A 16,079-nucleotide genomic window follows, 5' to 3' on the forward strand; every position below is an offset into this window, starting at 1 on the left:
AGGGAGGGCATCAGTCAACAAAACTTGTCAACCTGCAATTCAGCACCGGGAATGGGCAAAATCCTTGGTGGCATTAACATTTATGGTTTAATTTTCAAGATCTGTGCTGCTTCAACTTGTTTATCTTGTGTTTAGCTCTATGATCTGATTAAATCGCAAGTCAGCAAAAGAAGTAAGCTCAAAATTTTGGGGTATGCCCAGCAGCTCTATTTAAGGTGTTAGAATAGAATAGGATAGTTCCAGTAGGAAGGGATCTGCAATGATCATCCTGTCCAGCATAAATATTTACCTGTGAAAAGCTGTGCCTCTTCTCCCCAAAGCCACCTGCCCTGTCTGGTAGATATGCCCAGTACCTCCCACAGAGGACCAGACTGAGCAGAACATCCCAGGAGAAGTCTCACCCTCCTCTGTTCTATGGCCTTTGTCCTGCCTTCTCTCTGCTGGAAATCCATCCCACCTGTTCCATGCTAGGAGTGAACACACCCCTGTCAAGGCCATGGCAGCTGCTGGATCTCAGTCCTGCTCTCAGTGGAGGCACTGATGTGTTCTCCTTCCCAGTCATTCCCAGATGGCAGAAACTCTGTTATTACTCCATGACCTCATGCTCACAGCAACTGAATTTCCTCCCTTTCTCCTACTTTTTCCATCTGTGCTCTACTGGGACACCCCATCTCCCCTGGGAATGATTTTTCAGTCTTGTTGTGGAATGTCTCCAGCAGCTTCCCCCAAGGCTTTCCCTGCTGCTCACATTGCCCTGACCAGTTTCTTACCTCACCACAACATTTCTACCACTTCCCATCTGAGGGCATAATTTCCCAAATTGTACTTATCAATTGTTTTGAGAGGCCAGGCAAGTAGTGGATGGATGAAGTAGATCTTATCTGGGAAATCAGTTCTTTTATCAAAGGAAGCTAACAGGTTAGGCTGGCATGGTGGACTTTGGGTAAGCTCTCTTGGATCTTATCTCATTTTCTGTTTGCTCCCATGTTGGATAAGTACAACAATTCCCTTATCCCTTCAAAGCTTCTTCCAAAGCCTTTCATCCCACTGAGGTGAGATTACTCCAACCTGTGTCTGTCCTGATCTCACCCTTCCTCCCTACTTCTTCCAAATTTGCGCACAGATGGAGCGTGTGACATGTCCTACTATGTGAGCTTCTCCAGGTCAGAGTGTGTGTGCTGCCTTCCTTCCTGCACAAGGTTTCACTGCAAGCTTTTAGCAAACAGCAAGAACCAAAGACAGCCCAAACATCCCATGACAGGATGGTTCCAGCACTTCAATAAGGAGAGGAAAGATGAGGGATCAGGGAGTGTAGGGACACCACAAGGGCTAGCAGTGTGAAACTGAAGGAGAGGTCGATTTAGATTAAATATCAGCAAGAAATTCTTTACTGTGAGGGTGGTGAGGCCCTGGCACAGGTTGCTGAGAAAGGTTGTGAGTTCTCCATCCCTGGGACTGTTCAAAGCCAGGCTGAGCATCTTGGTCTGGTGGATGTGTCCCTGCCCATGGCAAGGGTTTGGAACTGGATGATCTTTAAGGTCATTCCAATCCAAACCAATCTGTGATTCTGTGATTCCAAGGTGCAGCGAGGTGGGGAAGGGAAGCGTGCCCTCATTTCTCCTGTTCAGGCTTTGGAAGGTAACATTCTGTCATTGGCCATGTGTCCACCCAGCTGCAATAATTATACAGCTCCCCATCATCTTGTAGATGCACACTCAGCATAATTAGTTTATCCCCTCCTGAGGCAGTGAAATTAAACTTGTTTTTTCCATTTTACAGAACAAAAAATAAGGCACCGGGGGACTAGATCTGTGTCATATAATACCATAATAGCATAAATACACATAATAGCCATGTAATGATTATTTTAAAATCTTTAGTCACACTCTTCATTATTTACCCACGCTTCTATCTACTGGAGATGCATCCCCTGACACCCTAGGAGTGGACCATGGCAGCTGCTGGATCTCAGTCCTCCTGCTGTCAATGGAAGAACACTTTTTACAGTGCACTGAAAATCAAAATGTGGTTTTGGTTGCTCAGTGCACAAAAATTGCTTACTGTTACCAAAAAATATAAAGTAGATTTTCACAGAAAAAGAAAAAAAAAACCAAAACCCAGAACCTCAAAGGTGGTTTCACTTATCTTTTTTAGCAAAATACATTTATACTCAAAACACACCCTTACAGAAACCACTGTAATTTTTAAGTGCATAATACACATTTTAAATTATTTGAAGGCGTCTGCCTACAGCAAGTCTTTCATTTTTTATATACTTGGCCACATTTAACATGACGAAATGGTTGGCACTTGGTTTCACAGGCTCAGCCCACGGGGTTTTGGTGCTGTCAGCTCCTGCTGCAGTGGGGCCAAGCATCCCTGTCTGTGTTTGCATTCCGTCCCTCCTGCTGCCTTTCCCCACCACCTTGGAGCTGCTTTTTTCCCTGCTCAGCTCCCTGTTCAGTGCAGTTTTTGGAGGCGAGGTGTGAGTATTCCCTTCCATCCACACTAGAGGATGCTCTTGGGTCAGCAGTGAGAGGCGAGCGCCTCTCTCCCTCCTCAATCCGCGCAGCTCCGAGGCTCACAGACTATTCCGAGGCTTAGCCAAGGCTTAGGCGGCGTTTCAGGGCTTAAAAAGATAAGAAGAAAACGTTCACACGTACAAAAGTGTAATGCAAGTGACAAAGTAGTGACAAAAACTACTTACCCTGCTTTTGCAATGCTATTACTGCTCAATATACGTTTAAAACCAGCTTGGAGGCAGGCAAGGACTTTGATAAGGCCAATAGTTCTTTGCTGGTTGTTGTTGGTTTTTTTCAGTCACCTATTTGTGATACATTACGTGGGACATAAGAGAAGGCTCCAGGGAGACCCTCCAGTACCTAAAGGAGAATTCAGGGCAGCTGGAGAGGAGGAAGTAGTGACTGGACAAGGGGAATGGCTTTAGACTGAAGGAGGGCAGGTGTAGATGAGATATTAGGAAGTAAATTGTCACTGTGGGAGTGGTGAGGCCCTGGCACAGGTTGGCCAGAGCAGGTGTGGCTGCTCCATCCCTGGGAGTGCTCCAGGCCAGGCTGGATGGGGCTCTGAGCAGCCTGGGATGGTGGAAGTGTCCCTGCCCATGGAGAGGGTTTGGAAATGGATGATCTTTAAAGTCCCTTCCAACCCAAACCATTCTGTGATTCTGTGATTTTTACAGCAAATTAAACGACACTTATAAATCCTCATGTCCCTTTATCATAGAAAACAAGGAAGGAAATGAAGAAATTTGTGTTGTTATGCATTTCCCCAGCACTGTGCAGATGCACCCACCCCACCACAGCACCCATCTCCCAACAGGCTCAGTGAATATTCTGAATTTCAGTCCCTCCCACTGGAACAAGGGAATTTCTGCAGATGTTGGTGTTTGTACCAAACACTTGTTTATAATGGCAATAGTCTCTTGCTTTGCCATGGTTTTATTTTTCTGGTTTGATAGATTTCCTCTAAAATCCCCCTTTTCTGCAAACTGCCTCATTTTGCAGGATGAAACTCATGGTGGCACACAGGAACAAATCCGGTCTAACAAAACACCTGGGTGCATGTTGAGACTGTCCAGTGAGATCCAAACTAATAATAAAAATGGATTTTAAATGAAGGGCTTGATATTTCAGGGGAAGTGGGAAAACCCAGGGGGGACTTTTTTTGGTTTTTAAAAATGGTCCTGGCATTCTCAAAACAAAAGTGAAAGAAAACCCAACCATTCAAAAGCACATTAATTTCAACACAGTGTGACTACAGGAGGCTGTGCCCATCAGAACTATACTGAAACTCCAGCTCAGGTGGCTCTTCAGGGCCCAGCACCTGCAAGGCTGCACCCAGGAGAAACCTTTCCCAGGAAGAAGGATTCCTCCAGCCTTCCAGCCCATCCAGAGAGTTTATTTCATACACAAAACTTCCTGTGGTTTGCTCCTGTCAGAAGGGAAGGAGCATTTTGACCTCTCCCACAGCACAAAGTCACCCATCAGCTGGAGGGATGAGGAAAGCCACTAATGCCTTTGCTGCCCACATATGAAATCATCCAGCCCCAAAGTGCTGGTGTGGCCCCAAGGAGGAAGGTAACAAACTGTACCACTGCTGAAACTCCTCTGGTGGGGAAGTTTGGGCTGCTGGGGGAGCTGGTGGTGGGTGGGAGAAGCGATTATGAAAGCAGGTTAGCAGCATAACTGGTAATTGTGATGCTCACTTGGGGCTGACTGCAGGTTGCAATTCAAGACCTTGCTGCAGTCCAGAGAGCATCTTAATCACTCAAACTGAAGCTAAAACTCCTGCTCCGAACCTCAGACCCCTCATTCAAATTTGAACCTTTTTCCTTGGAAAATCTGCTTTCCATATAAATCCCCAGACACCCTTTCCTCCCCCCAAAGACATGTGAAATGTTTTGCCTAAGCAGCTCCATGTGGTAACAAATCCCAAAGGCTAATTGTGTGGAAAAGCATTTCCTTTCATCAGATTTAAATTTTCTGCCTTTTAGCATCGACTGCACCCTTTTTCTTGCATCATGGGAAAGCAATGTTTAATGCACAGGCCTGGAAAGAGCCCAAGACCACCGAGTCGATGCGTGAAGGCCAGTGGGCTGCCAGCAGCTTTGAACAACTGCTGATCATCACCACCACCACCAAATTCCAAACAGATTACCCAAAAAAGGCCAAGGCCAAATCCCTATTTCTAGGCTAGAAAAACAGATTCTTCCAACTGTTGTTATGGTGAGGAATTCAGCTCATTTGCAGATGACAGGCAGAGTGGAGCTGTCACTCAGGCAGGGGAGAACACCCAGGGCTTGGGAAGTTGTACCTTTCTCCTCTGTTTTGCCTGGCTAGTTGCTAACATTGCAAGCAGCTTTTGAGAAGAAAATGCCAAATCAATCCTCTATTATTTTGAAACAAAGCAGTAGTTATTCTGACTTGCCTGAGCAGCATCTCCGGGGAGGCAGATGCTCATTTCAGAGTAAGTTTTATGAAGAGCTGCTGAGAGAGCTGGGAGTGTTTAGCCTGGATGAAAAGATGCTCAGGGGAGAACTTATCACTCTCTACAACTTTCTGAAAGGATTCAGGTGCGGGTCAGCCTTTTCTCCCAGGCAGTCAGTGACAGGATGAGAAGAATTGGCCTGAGGCTGCACCAGGGGAGGTTCAGGTTGGACATCTGGAAGAAGCTTTTCACTGGAAGGGTGATTAAGCATTGCAATGGGCTGCCCAGGGAGGTGGGGAAGTCACCATCCCTGAAATGCCTGGATGTGGCACTCAGTGCCATGGTGATGTTGGGTTAAAGGCTGGATTCCATGGCCCTGGAGTTCTTTCCCACCCTTGATGGTTCTGTGGCTCTGGGATGTCTTGGTGATATCAAGATGTTTCCTCCTTCATCCCCAACTTCACCTTGTCCTCCTGAGCATCTGCAGGGCTCCTGGAAAGTCTCCTGCCTTTGCATGAGGGGTTCTGTATTCAGAGGCACTGAATTTGTCCCTGCTGGGAGAGGACCCAGGTTTGGCTGGAGCAGGCTGAGGATGCCCTGGCACCTCCCTTGCAGCCCTGCCACTCTCAACAGGGATGAAATAACTAGCAATTTCATTAGATAATCCTAATGAAATTGCAATTAAAAATTAAGCATCACCACCCAAATCCTTTGCTGTAACAATGTGTAGGGCAAACTTGCAGCAGATCAGTTGGCAGCTCTCAGCTATCCCCTATTCATGTGCATAAACTCCACTTTTAAAACTCGGCTGTTCCTGTAACCTGCATCCTCAGGTAAATCAGCACTGCTTTGCTCCCTTCTCTGAGAAGATGTGGTGTGCAGGGGACAAATGCTCATCAGAGGCAAGAAAGCTCTGGGTTAAATCGCCTTTTATTGTCTGTAGATGTAGACAGAGGGCTGGAAAGAAGTCAGCTCAGAAAACAACCTAGCTCAGAAAGCACAGCTCATGAAAAAGTGGTGTTTGGGGACGTTATCTGAAGGGCAGCAGCCTGCCTAAGGCTCAAATCTTCTTCCATTTAAATCAATAAACATGAATTTCAGCTAAACTGCTTAGCAGAGATTTCTTCATAGATCCTTCTTTCAAAATATTTGAGTGAAAGAAAGTGTGATTATTATTTTTGTAGTTTTGTGGCCAAGAAAATATAACCAGGTTATTAGAGTGGAAATAGCATCACTTGTATCACCAAGGGGAAAATCTCAAAGTTGGGGTTGAGGCAGAGATATGAATATGCAATTTTGGGGAAAAGCTAGAAAATACACATTTGACTCTACAATATAGCCAAACATAGGAATAAGTAAATTTGGAAAGTCAGAGTTCTGAGGGTTTTTTTTAAGTTTAAGATGGGTTTTTTGCTATTCCTGTTTGAAAATTGCTTAATTACAGTTTTGAATACGATCTCCTTAATGACTGGTCTGATTTCATCAAACAAAATTAATCTAGGTTAAAAAAAACCCTCACCATTTACTTTATCCATCCTCACAGTCATCTCCGATTTTAAAAAGCTTCCACACTAAGTTCAGCATGAACATCTCTTCTGTGCACATCCTACACACAGTTGGATGGGCTGGTTTGTGTGTTCATCACCTCAGTAGTTAACATTTTGCTTAAAAACAATTTGTCTGAAGAACTCTGGAACAGCCACATTTATTGCCTGCTGTACCCAGGCCTCAGAGCAAGGTCTGTTTGCATTCACATGTCATTAAAGGCAATATTGACAAATTAATGAAAGGTACGAGTGGAAAAAGGCATCAAACACTTGACAATAATGCAGGGACAATTTTACATTGAAATAGAATTTAAAACTGAAAAGGAGCTGCTCTACTCCAGAGAAGCAGAGAAGGAAGTGGAAGCAGCAGCAAAAGTGCAGACAAATGCTAAGGCAGCCTCTGCATGCAGAGGGGGAGATGGGGGAAGAAACTGAGCTACAGGTTCTGTTTGTTGTCAGCTAAAACCAGCAGAAGACACACTGATAATTTTCCCATCTCAGTTTATTTCCCTTTCTTTATGCTTATGATGCACATACCGATTAACACAATTTTGAACAAATCCTGAACTCTCACAGATAGTTTGGTGGGAAAAAATAAAGATAAGTGTATGAAACCGAAATATTTATACAATTGGTTTCTTTAGGAGGGTGGAGGTGATTTTGCTGTGTTTCTCTCTAACAAACAGCCAGATTGATACAATTTTTTACCTCAAAGGGTAAAAGCTTGACTCAACAAAGCTTGAGGCAGGGGTAGAACCCATATTCTGACAGCATTTATCTCTGATGTACCTTCAAAATAATTTCCTTCTGCTTTTTTTGTTGTCTTCCCACTCCCTTTCCCCAGCTGCCTTCTATAAAGGGGTCTGTGCTCATGGCATCCCCCTTATGGAGGTGGAGGGGCTCACCTGGCCTTGCTAAAAACCCTCTGTCCCTTCTGTGCTGGACTGGGACAGTGCCTTTGATTTAGTTCAGTTTGTTACACAGTTTTGCGTGCTCAAATGATGGAAAATTGCACAACAGGCTGAGTTTGATTTTTTTTTTTAAAGACATTGAGAGGTAACATGGAAAACAACACGTCAAGAATCCTCTGTGACCCAGGTTTCCTCTCCCACATCCCACGCTGCAAATGTTTCATATCCTCGATTCGGTTTCTGGGTCGCTCTGGCGCCGCTCCCAGCCCCAGCCACGAGGAGCTCAGCAGGAACCAGACCCTGCTCCATCCATCACCCACCCTGCCGAGGCTCCCCAGCCCCACAGGGCTGGGCTGGGAAGGGCTTTCAGCTGGGTGTGCAGCACCAGGCACCAAGGGCACCCTGGGCTGGCCATAGCAGAGCTCACCTCCATCTCACAGGACACAAGATCTCACCCAAACATCTTTGGCTGTTCTCTGTTCTAGGGAGAGATGGCAATGCTGCAGAAGTGACTCCAGCAATACTGGCTGTACCACAGCCAAGAGACAAACCCTTTGTGCTCTTTACCCCTCAAACTCTGGGTAATATTTACAGTGCTGCCCTCAATGCATTAGCGAAGACGTTCCCTCACATCCACTGCTTGCCAAAAAGCAAGTAAATTTAACTCAGTGATTCGATTCAAAGCAGTTTCAATCATCTCCATCCCTGGCTATGGGTGTCCAGACACTGCATCCAGCCACACATGCATTAATAAAGACTTAAAACTAGACCTGGAGTAACACATCTTGTCCCAGCTAAGCAGAGACCCAGCAGGGGCCACCTCAGCCAGGTGTGCAGTGCAGGTGGTTTCCTAATGCACCTCCAGGTGGTGGTGGCTGGGTCCTCCTGCTCTCCTGGAGCCTGTGGCTGGGAAGGAGCACTGGAGATGCTCTGGCAGTGCCAGTGCTCCTGCCCTGCCTGGGCTTAGGTGCTGACAAACAGAGGATCAATAATTCATCAACTAAAAGGCAGACTTCTATTACAGCAGATGTTTCTCCGAATGTTTGACACTGCCCATTAACTCACCCTTTAATTTTAATTGCTTAACTAATGGCTGTGTTCAAGGTTAAATGAGCTTAAATCTTTATTCTTCTCTTGTGCTTCTTTAATATAAAGATACTATGGGACTAACAGGGAAAAGGGAGGGAGAAGGAACTAAACCAAGTAACATCTTTGACCAGACACAAAGAGGCAGCCAGCTTATCCTCCACAGGCCTGCCTAGGGATAGACACAGCACTTGGACATGGTTTTCTCTGAAGCACAGAAATGATGGAAGGATCCCTCAGACTGAAGGAATCTGTGGGTTTGCAAAGCCAGGCTGAACCAGAGTCAGGAAGGAGGTGTCTTGGGGTGAGCATCCTTCCTGAAGCCAACAGAGAGAGGGAGGGGAGAAGTGTTTGAACATGCTGTTTAGGTACCCTCCAAAGCAAGAATTCAGCTTATCAAAGTAATTTAGGTTTGTCAGTCATGGAAGTGATGGCCTGGCATGGCCGGGCTCCTATGCTTCCTCCTTTAAATATTTACAGCCCATGGGAAGAGTGGAGTTTCCTGGCCATCAGGGCAGGAGCTCTGAGGAAAAGAAGAGGTTCACCTCAGTGCCTGGACAGGAAGGAGGGATCATCTCTCAGGGGATACAACCTCCAGGAACTGCTGGGCTGCAGGGCAGGGGCCATGGTCCTCACCTCACTGTGGCCACAGCCTTGCCAAGTGCCAAGCCAGGGTTTACCATGGATTTCAGCTCTACAGCTTGGATCCCTTTAGGAATGAGCAGTGTGGGCACTGCTAATGCCACAAACTAAGCGTGCCCTGTCCCCCACCTGCTCCCCATCCCAGGCACAGGGATGTCCCCTCAGCAGTTCCTCCCTGCCAGAATCAGTCCCTTTGAGTCACACCAGAAGAAAACAAAAGGATGCATCCTGGAGAGGTCACATCACCAGGCAGGAGGCTTTTCCTCAGCTCAGCCAGGCTCAAAGATACCTTTGGCATCACATGTCTTGACCTAATTCAAGAATGCGTGGCACCATTTTTCCAGCAAGGCCTGTGGATTTAGTTTGGATAGTTCAGATCTACCCCTAAAAAATAAATTACCAGTATTAGTAGGCTCTCAAGACCCAAGCCAGCACTCCTCAGCCCAGTGAGCAGCAGCACCACAGCACCTCCATGCCTAGAGAGGGACTTGATACACGTGGTTGAGAAAAACACTTTATTTTCTGTACCTTACACTGAGGACATGAGAGAAGGAAAGTGGAGGCAGGCAGAAGAGTAAACTTTTTTCCCCAGCATAGAGGAGAAAAGGAAGCACACCTCTTTCCTTTCTGGCTTGCTTTCTTTCCTTTTGTCCCTCTCTCAAGAGGTGAAGGAGCAGAGATTAATGCATTCCATTTTCCAAGTTGCTCTTTTCCCTCAGGATATGTTGGTCCAGACAATTCTTGTCCATTTTGTGAACAATTTGGAGACTGAAAGGTGAGCTGACCCCATGCCAGGGGTAGGGCCTCATCTCTGCTTTGCTGGTGTAAATCTGGCCCAATTCAGCCATTATAGACAAACCAGGCTCTAACACTGTGTTTCTACTGTAATTTTGTAAAATTCTTTTGGTAACACCTCTCAGTCAGATTCAGGAAACCAAATCCCTTCTTTTTGTCTGGGAAACACTGAAGGTCATTTGGGATGGGGCTCTGATCAATCTTACCTAGTTGAAGAACAGATAAAAGGGCACACAGCCATAGGAAAAACAGGAAGTGTGGTTTTAAGCTGACAGAGGACAGGTTTAGATTAGATATTGGGGAGAAATTCTTTACTGTGAGGGCAGTGAGGCATTGGCACGGGCTGCCCAGAGAAATTGAGGCGGCCCCATCCCTGGGAGTGTTCAAGGATGGGTTCTGAATAACCTGGTCTGGCTGAAGGTGCCCGTGCCCATGGCAGTGGGGTTGGAACTCAATGATCTTTAAGGTCCCTTCCAACCTCAACCATTCTCTCATGCTATGACAATGTCCCTGCTCATTGATGGAGGGTTGGACTGAGTGATCCTTAAAGTTACCTTCCAACACAAACTATTCCGTGATTTCCCAAGGAGGTTATAACCAGCCGCTTCACTGTCATTGTGTATCAGCCACGATCATGCACAGGGCTGGTTTTCCATGTGGGAAGAGGGAAAACCATTAAAGGACATCAGCCCATCCCCTGTTGCCACCATCAACGTTACACCACACCTGTCAAGATCAGGGCTGGCCATGGTTAAACATTCCTCTGTGCCCTATGGAGAGTTTAACATGAGATACTCCCTCCTTCCTGACAGTCTCTCCTGCTAAAAATCAGTACCAAGGAAGACAAAAACCTGTGGCCTTCCAATTCTGCGTGCAGCAGGAACACTTCCCGGCCCTTCTTCTCAGCTAAGCTATCACAAAGTGGAACAACCCTCTTTAGCTCATTTTCTAAACTGAAAAGTTCTTAGTTTAACTTGCTTTTTTTTTCTCCTCTCTCCCCCAAGCAGGCTCACAAGGACATCCACTCATTTGATTTTGGCTCTGTCTCAGCAGCGTTCGGTAGTGACAACCATCAATCCTGCCAGACAGCCGATGGCACAGACTGCGGAGTGGGCGATCTCCGTTCCTGTGCAGCTCCTGTGCTGCAGCGTGCCTTGGGCAGGGCTGGGCTGGCGGGCAGCCAGGCGCTCGCCATCCTCCTCCTCCTCCTGCCACCCCCCAGGTGTCTGTGCAGAGCAAGGTGCCGGGGCTGCGCTGCCAATTCCGCGGCGCCAACCGTGCCAGTCCTGCAAATAGACGCGGCAGCGCGGAGCTGCTAATCCTACACGCTGCAGTGTTGCAAAGTTCAACACACAGAGGAGGCTTTTTTTTTATTCCTCCTCTCCCCACCACACCACCAAGTTCAGCCTGAGTAGTACTAAGCTTAAGTTTAAGCTTAATACTCGGGTGCAGCCCAGTTTTTGGCAGGGAAGGGGAAGGTTGCACCAAGCGGCGGCGATGTCAAGGACTGGTTGCTGGCTGGCCCCTGCCCTCCGGTGAATATTGGGTTTCTGAGTGCAGAAGTGAGAGTTTCATTCTTTGTTCTTGAACTCATTCTTTCCATCCCAAGGGCCAGTGGAATGTAATCCCTCCAGATGCCAGCACCTCTGAGGAAATTGTAATATAGCAGCTATGCCTTGTAAGTGGCTTATTCATACATGGAGAAAATAACAGTAATATCCTTGGGGGACAGTTTTTAAACGGTGCACAGTGACACAATCCAAGGGACAGGTGGGATTTACTTCAGCTGAGGTCTGCCCCCAAAACCACACATTTTCAAGAGCACCAGCAGAACTGGCATTTTGTCTTTTAACTCCTATTTTGTTTACAGGCTTTTCTTTCTGTTTAAAACCATCAGTGCTTCCTTCCTGGGGAGGGAGTCAATGCTTTTAAGGTTACTGTAAATAATCAGTCAGCTGAGCAAATTACCCTGTCCACTGGCACGAACAGATTCCACGAGCTACCAGGAACTTGACAAGCTTTTTTTCCCTCTCCCTATTGTTATAATAAAACAAAGATTTGCCAGAAGACCCTCTTTGCAGCAAAGTAAAAGAAATGCCTTGTGGATGGAGATTCCAGGGAGCACTTTCAGAACTCTCATTGACCAACTCTGAATTAAGAGGTTTGTCAAAAAGAAAAGGCACGCAAGAGAACAAGGGGGCCCGAAGAGCCAACTGACAGATTACCACACGACAAAACTAAAAGGGAACTCCAAACCCTGCCAGTGTGGCTGCCCACAGAATCTGCCAAGAGCCAGATGCTGCCACAGGGATAATATCCTCCAGGGCTGGGGAGCCAGGCACTTCCCAGCCTTCTGAGCTGAGAACAAGGGGATGGTGGGGCAGCTGTGTACCCCAAGCCCATCATTTCTACATGAAAAAGCCTCGAGAGGAATAGGCAGGTGGGAATTTTTCAGGGGAAAAAAAATAAAAATAAGAAATACAAAACCCACCAGGGTATCTGCTTCTTACCCAGAAACTCCATTGGGAAAAATAAATAAATAAAAGCTGGGGGGGGAAAAATTTGGAGTCCTTCTGGGTAGAGCTTTTCCTCCTTACGCAAAGCAAACTGCCACTGGCAGCAGGGGCAGAGCAAACAGGTCAGGCAGGGGAAGAAATGACACATAGCAAAGGAATAAGCAGCACACTTTGCAGAATTAGGAACCAAAGGCACATATTCAGGGGGCCAGCACGCACCCTGCTCCAAGCAGACTTTTATTAGCAACCAACCCCGATGGTCTGCCGAGAGATTCTGCCAAGAAAAGGGCGAGTTAACACAGACACATCGGTGAAGTTAGCATTACCCTCGAATGGAAGTGGCACAAACACAAAATATTTGTTTCGCTGCTACTGTGCAGCATCTGCTGCCAGCGCCTTACTCATCCCTCGGGGTTTCAAAGTACGGGGGAAGGAGGGAGAGGCTCGCAGGTACCGGCTCTGCTCAGACACCCGAGCCCTCTCAGCAGCCTCCGATTGCCAAAATTCTGCTCCACCGAGCCAGAGTTTGCCTCCAGCCCAGGCTGAGCCTCGCAGGATGCACCAGCAACCCGGGCACTTTGTATTTCTGCAGTTCGGTACCTCACACGTGAGCCTGCGGGGATGGCAAACCTGCAGAGTTCTAACTGAGAGGCTGCCAATCTAATACTGTCCTTAGCAGATTTAAAAGAAGAAAAAAATTAAAAAAATAAAAATCAGACTTGAACTCGTTTTTTGAGACCGACTGAATCAGTCAGCTTTTGCTGCAGTGCCAGGAGCCAGCCATGCAATAAGAGCTCTCACTGCATCTATTTTCCTTCCACAGAACCCTCTAACACCACACAGTTGTAAAAGCTAAGGGAGTTTGTGCCAGGTCATGATGTGGAGACAGGCTCTCCCAGGGAAACTCCCAGCACTGACATTTTAGCAAAAGGGCTGTTAGATATGTCAGCTTGAGAGGAGAATTAAGAGATCCAGATATCATGACTGTGCATGAAATCATCCTGGGGGACAAATTCGGGTTTTGTAGTTACATTCCTGATACCTCCCCACACTCCCCTGTGCTCCATCAGCTGTGCACAGCCACACTGCATACCCTGAAGACCCAGTAAACAGAGAAAAACACACACAAAAAGGCATGTTTTGGAAAATAATTTCCAAGATAAATCTCCTAAGTGTCCTTATTCCAAAAGCAGTTGACATTTTTTGTTGGGTTTGAAATAAGCAAAACAAAAATCCAGAATATCTGATTTGAAGGTGAACACAAAGCATTGCAAGAGCTTGCCAGAATGCTACTGGAGGCACAGTGAACACCACTGTGCTCATGCCTAACTTCAGAGCAGTGCTCAGTAAGTTTAGTCATCTTTTGATGTTTGAAAATACTGTAGAACAAAGTGTTGTCTGATCTTTTAAATTCTGGTTTTACAAGCAGCAAGGCTAAAAAAACCTGAGCCCAATAAAACAGGTGCCTTTTTTTGTTGGGAGTCACGGGTGACTTTTTAGCCTAATATCAGGGAAAAGAAGCTTTTCTGATTCTGCTGATGGTGAGAAGTTAAATGCAGCCTTTGGAAGTATTGCAGCTTCTCTGCCTTGCTGGAATTTGGGAGCCAGAGCCCCTCAGTCCTGTTACACCAGCAACAAGAAGCAGCAGCACTATCATCATGATTTCAGGGTCAGAGCCCTGTTCTTTGCTCTGAAAATGATCACACCTTTTGTGTTCAAGTCTGCAGCCTCAGACTGTGACCTCCCCAAAATTGTCCTCATCCAGTGGGTGCAGAGCCTGGCTCTCTTCTCTCTCTTTTTGGATAAGTCTTGCCCTTGAGGAGGGGATTTCTCCTGGGCAAGGGCTGCTATCCCAGGCTTATTGCACTGAATGGCATTGCTGAGTTCAGCAGCTTCTTTAAAAAGGTCCAGACAAGACCATATAAAGTGCTTGAGGCTGTACCACCTCTGGATACATGGAGCTGAAGGGAATTCAGTGTTCCACTTTCATGGCACTGAAACTGGGATTGGATTTCAGCTAAGTGGCTCGACAGAACTCCCTCAGACCTAAAGCAGAGCTCCATCCCCTGGCTAAACTTGAGCTTAAGGAAAATTCTCACACTTCCTGAGAGGCATGGAGCTGAAAGTTTTTCTGCCAGGTGTAGGAGAAGCACCAGGAGACAAAGTGCTGCCCAGAGCAGGGGATGGCTGAGCAGGACTGATCAATCCTGCTTCACCCTTCCACCAGCCCGAGGCAGAGCAGAGATACGGGCACCTCCATGGACCAGGTGTTTCTCTGCACTCCCCAGCAGCCCCAGATCCTTTTCCATCCAGCAGTGAGTTTCTCCACCACACTCTTGCCAGCTGAAGGATTCAGATCTTACCAGGCCAAAGGCAGGAAGGACCCTCACATTCACTGCCTCATTCACCACCACAGGCTACAGTCCCACACTGGTGCAGCCCCAGCCCAAAAAGTCTCACAAGGTTAATAACCCCTGGTTATTAACCCTGTCCCCTTTTTCCTAGCATGCTCCCTCTGAATACCCTCGTTTTGAATTGATGCAAGAGAAATTACTTTCATTAGTAAGAGGCTAATGAGGTTATTCCTGAAGTCAGAACCAGATGATCAGTTTGAAGGCTGCAAGAAAGGGAAGGCAATCTCGCTTGGGGTTTCCCCTCTACACCTCTAAAAACTTAAATTGTGTTCATTAAAAAGAGATCAAAATTCTACCTTAAGCAACAGCCCAAGACAAGGCCCAGAAGAACTCAGCCTGCTGCTGGCCAGGCAGGGGTCAGTCCCCGAGAGTGTCCTGAAGAACAAATGCAGCCTTAATCTTGCATGTTTTACTGAAGGCTCTTGTGCAGGCACTAACCCAACAGCCTGCTTCTCATGCTGGCCACCTACAGACAGCAGCTCATGCCCTGGGGCCTCCTGGATCTTCCTGGCTGTGAAATAAAACACCCAGGGGCTTCAGAATAGGCTCATTCTGCTGTTCAGCTGCTTTGCCCAAGACTGCATCCAGGTCTAGCTTATAAACTGGGTCAGACCCCCACACGGACCATTTTTACATCTCAGGCATCACACTGACAGTAGAGCCTGCCTCTTTATCCACCAAAAAAGGTAAAACATCAGAGCATATGGCCTACAATAGATATTAGGGTGAGAAAAAAGGCTTTCTAAGCTAAGGGAGAGGTGAGCATCATGACAGACTGCCCAAGGAGGTTCCTACAAGCAGGTTGGACGCATATTCCTCAGGTAAAACTAATGGCAAGTTGGCCCTCACCAGGAGCAGGGCAGACCAGATCCCAGACAAGGTCTTTTCCCCTCTTGTGCCAAAGATTTTGTGCATATCCTTTGACAGCAATATGGTGAAAGGGTTTGCTTACAAAACATTTTCAGAAACAAAACTGTTAGATATATAAAAACTTCTCTGAGGAAATGATTAAAAGGAAAGCAGCTTCTTCTGACAGCTGATTAGACATCAGAAGGGTTGAAACCCCACTCAGTGTGACTACTCCTAGTCTACTAAAACTAAGATATTTTATTTAATTTACAAAGCGAGAAGCTTCTTAATTTACAGAAGCTTCTGCTTCTCCAAATGTCACTGTCCTCCATGAGCTGAAAACACCTTCCAGTACATGAGAAATGTAATGTT

The sequence above is a fragment of the Zonotrichia leucophrys genome, chromosome 5 (genome assembly GCF_028769735.1).
Source record: "Zonotrichia leucophrys gambelii isolate GWCS_2022_RI chromosome 5, RI_Zleu_2.0, whole genome shotgun sequence".
Classification (NCBI taxonomy): Eukaryota; Metazoa; Chordata; class Aves; order Passeriformes; family Passerellidae; genus Zonotrichia; species Zonotrichia leucophrys.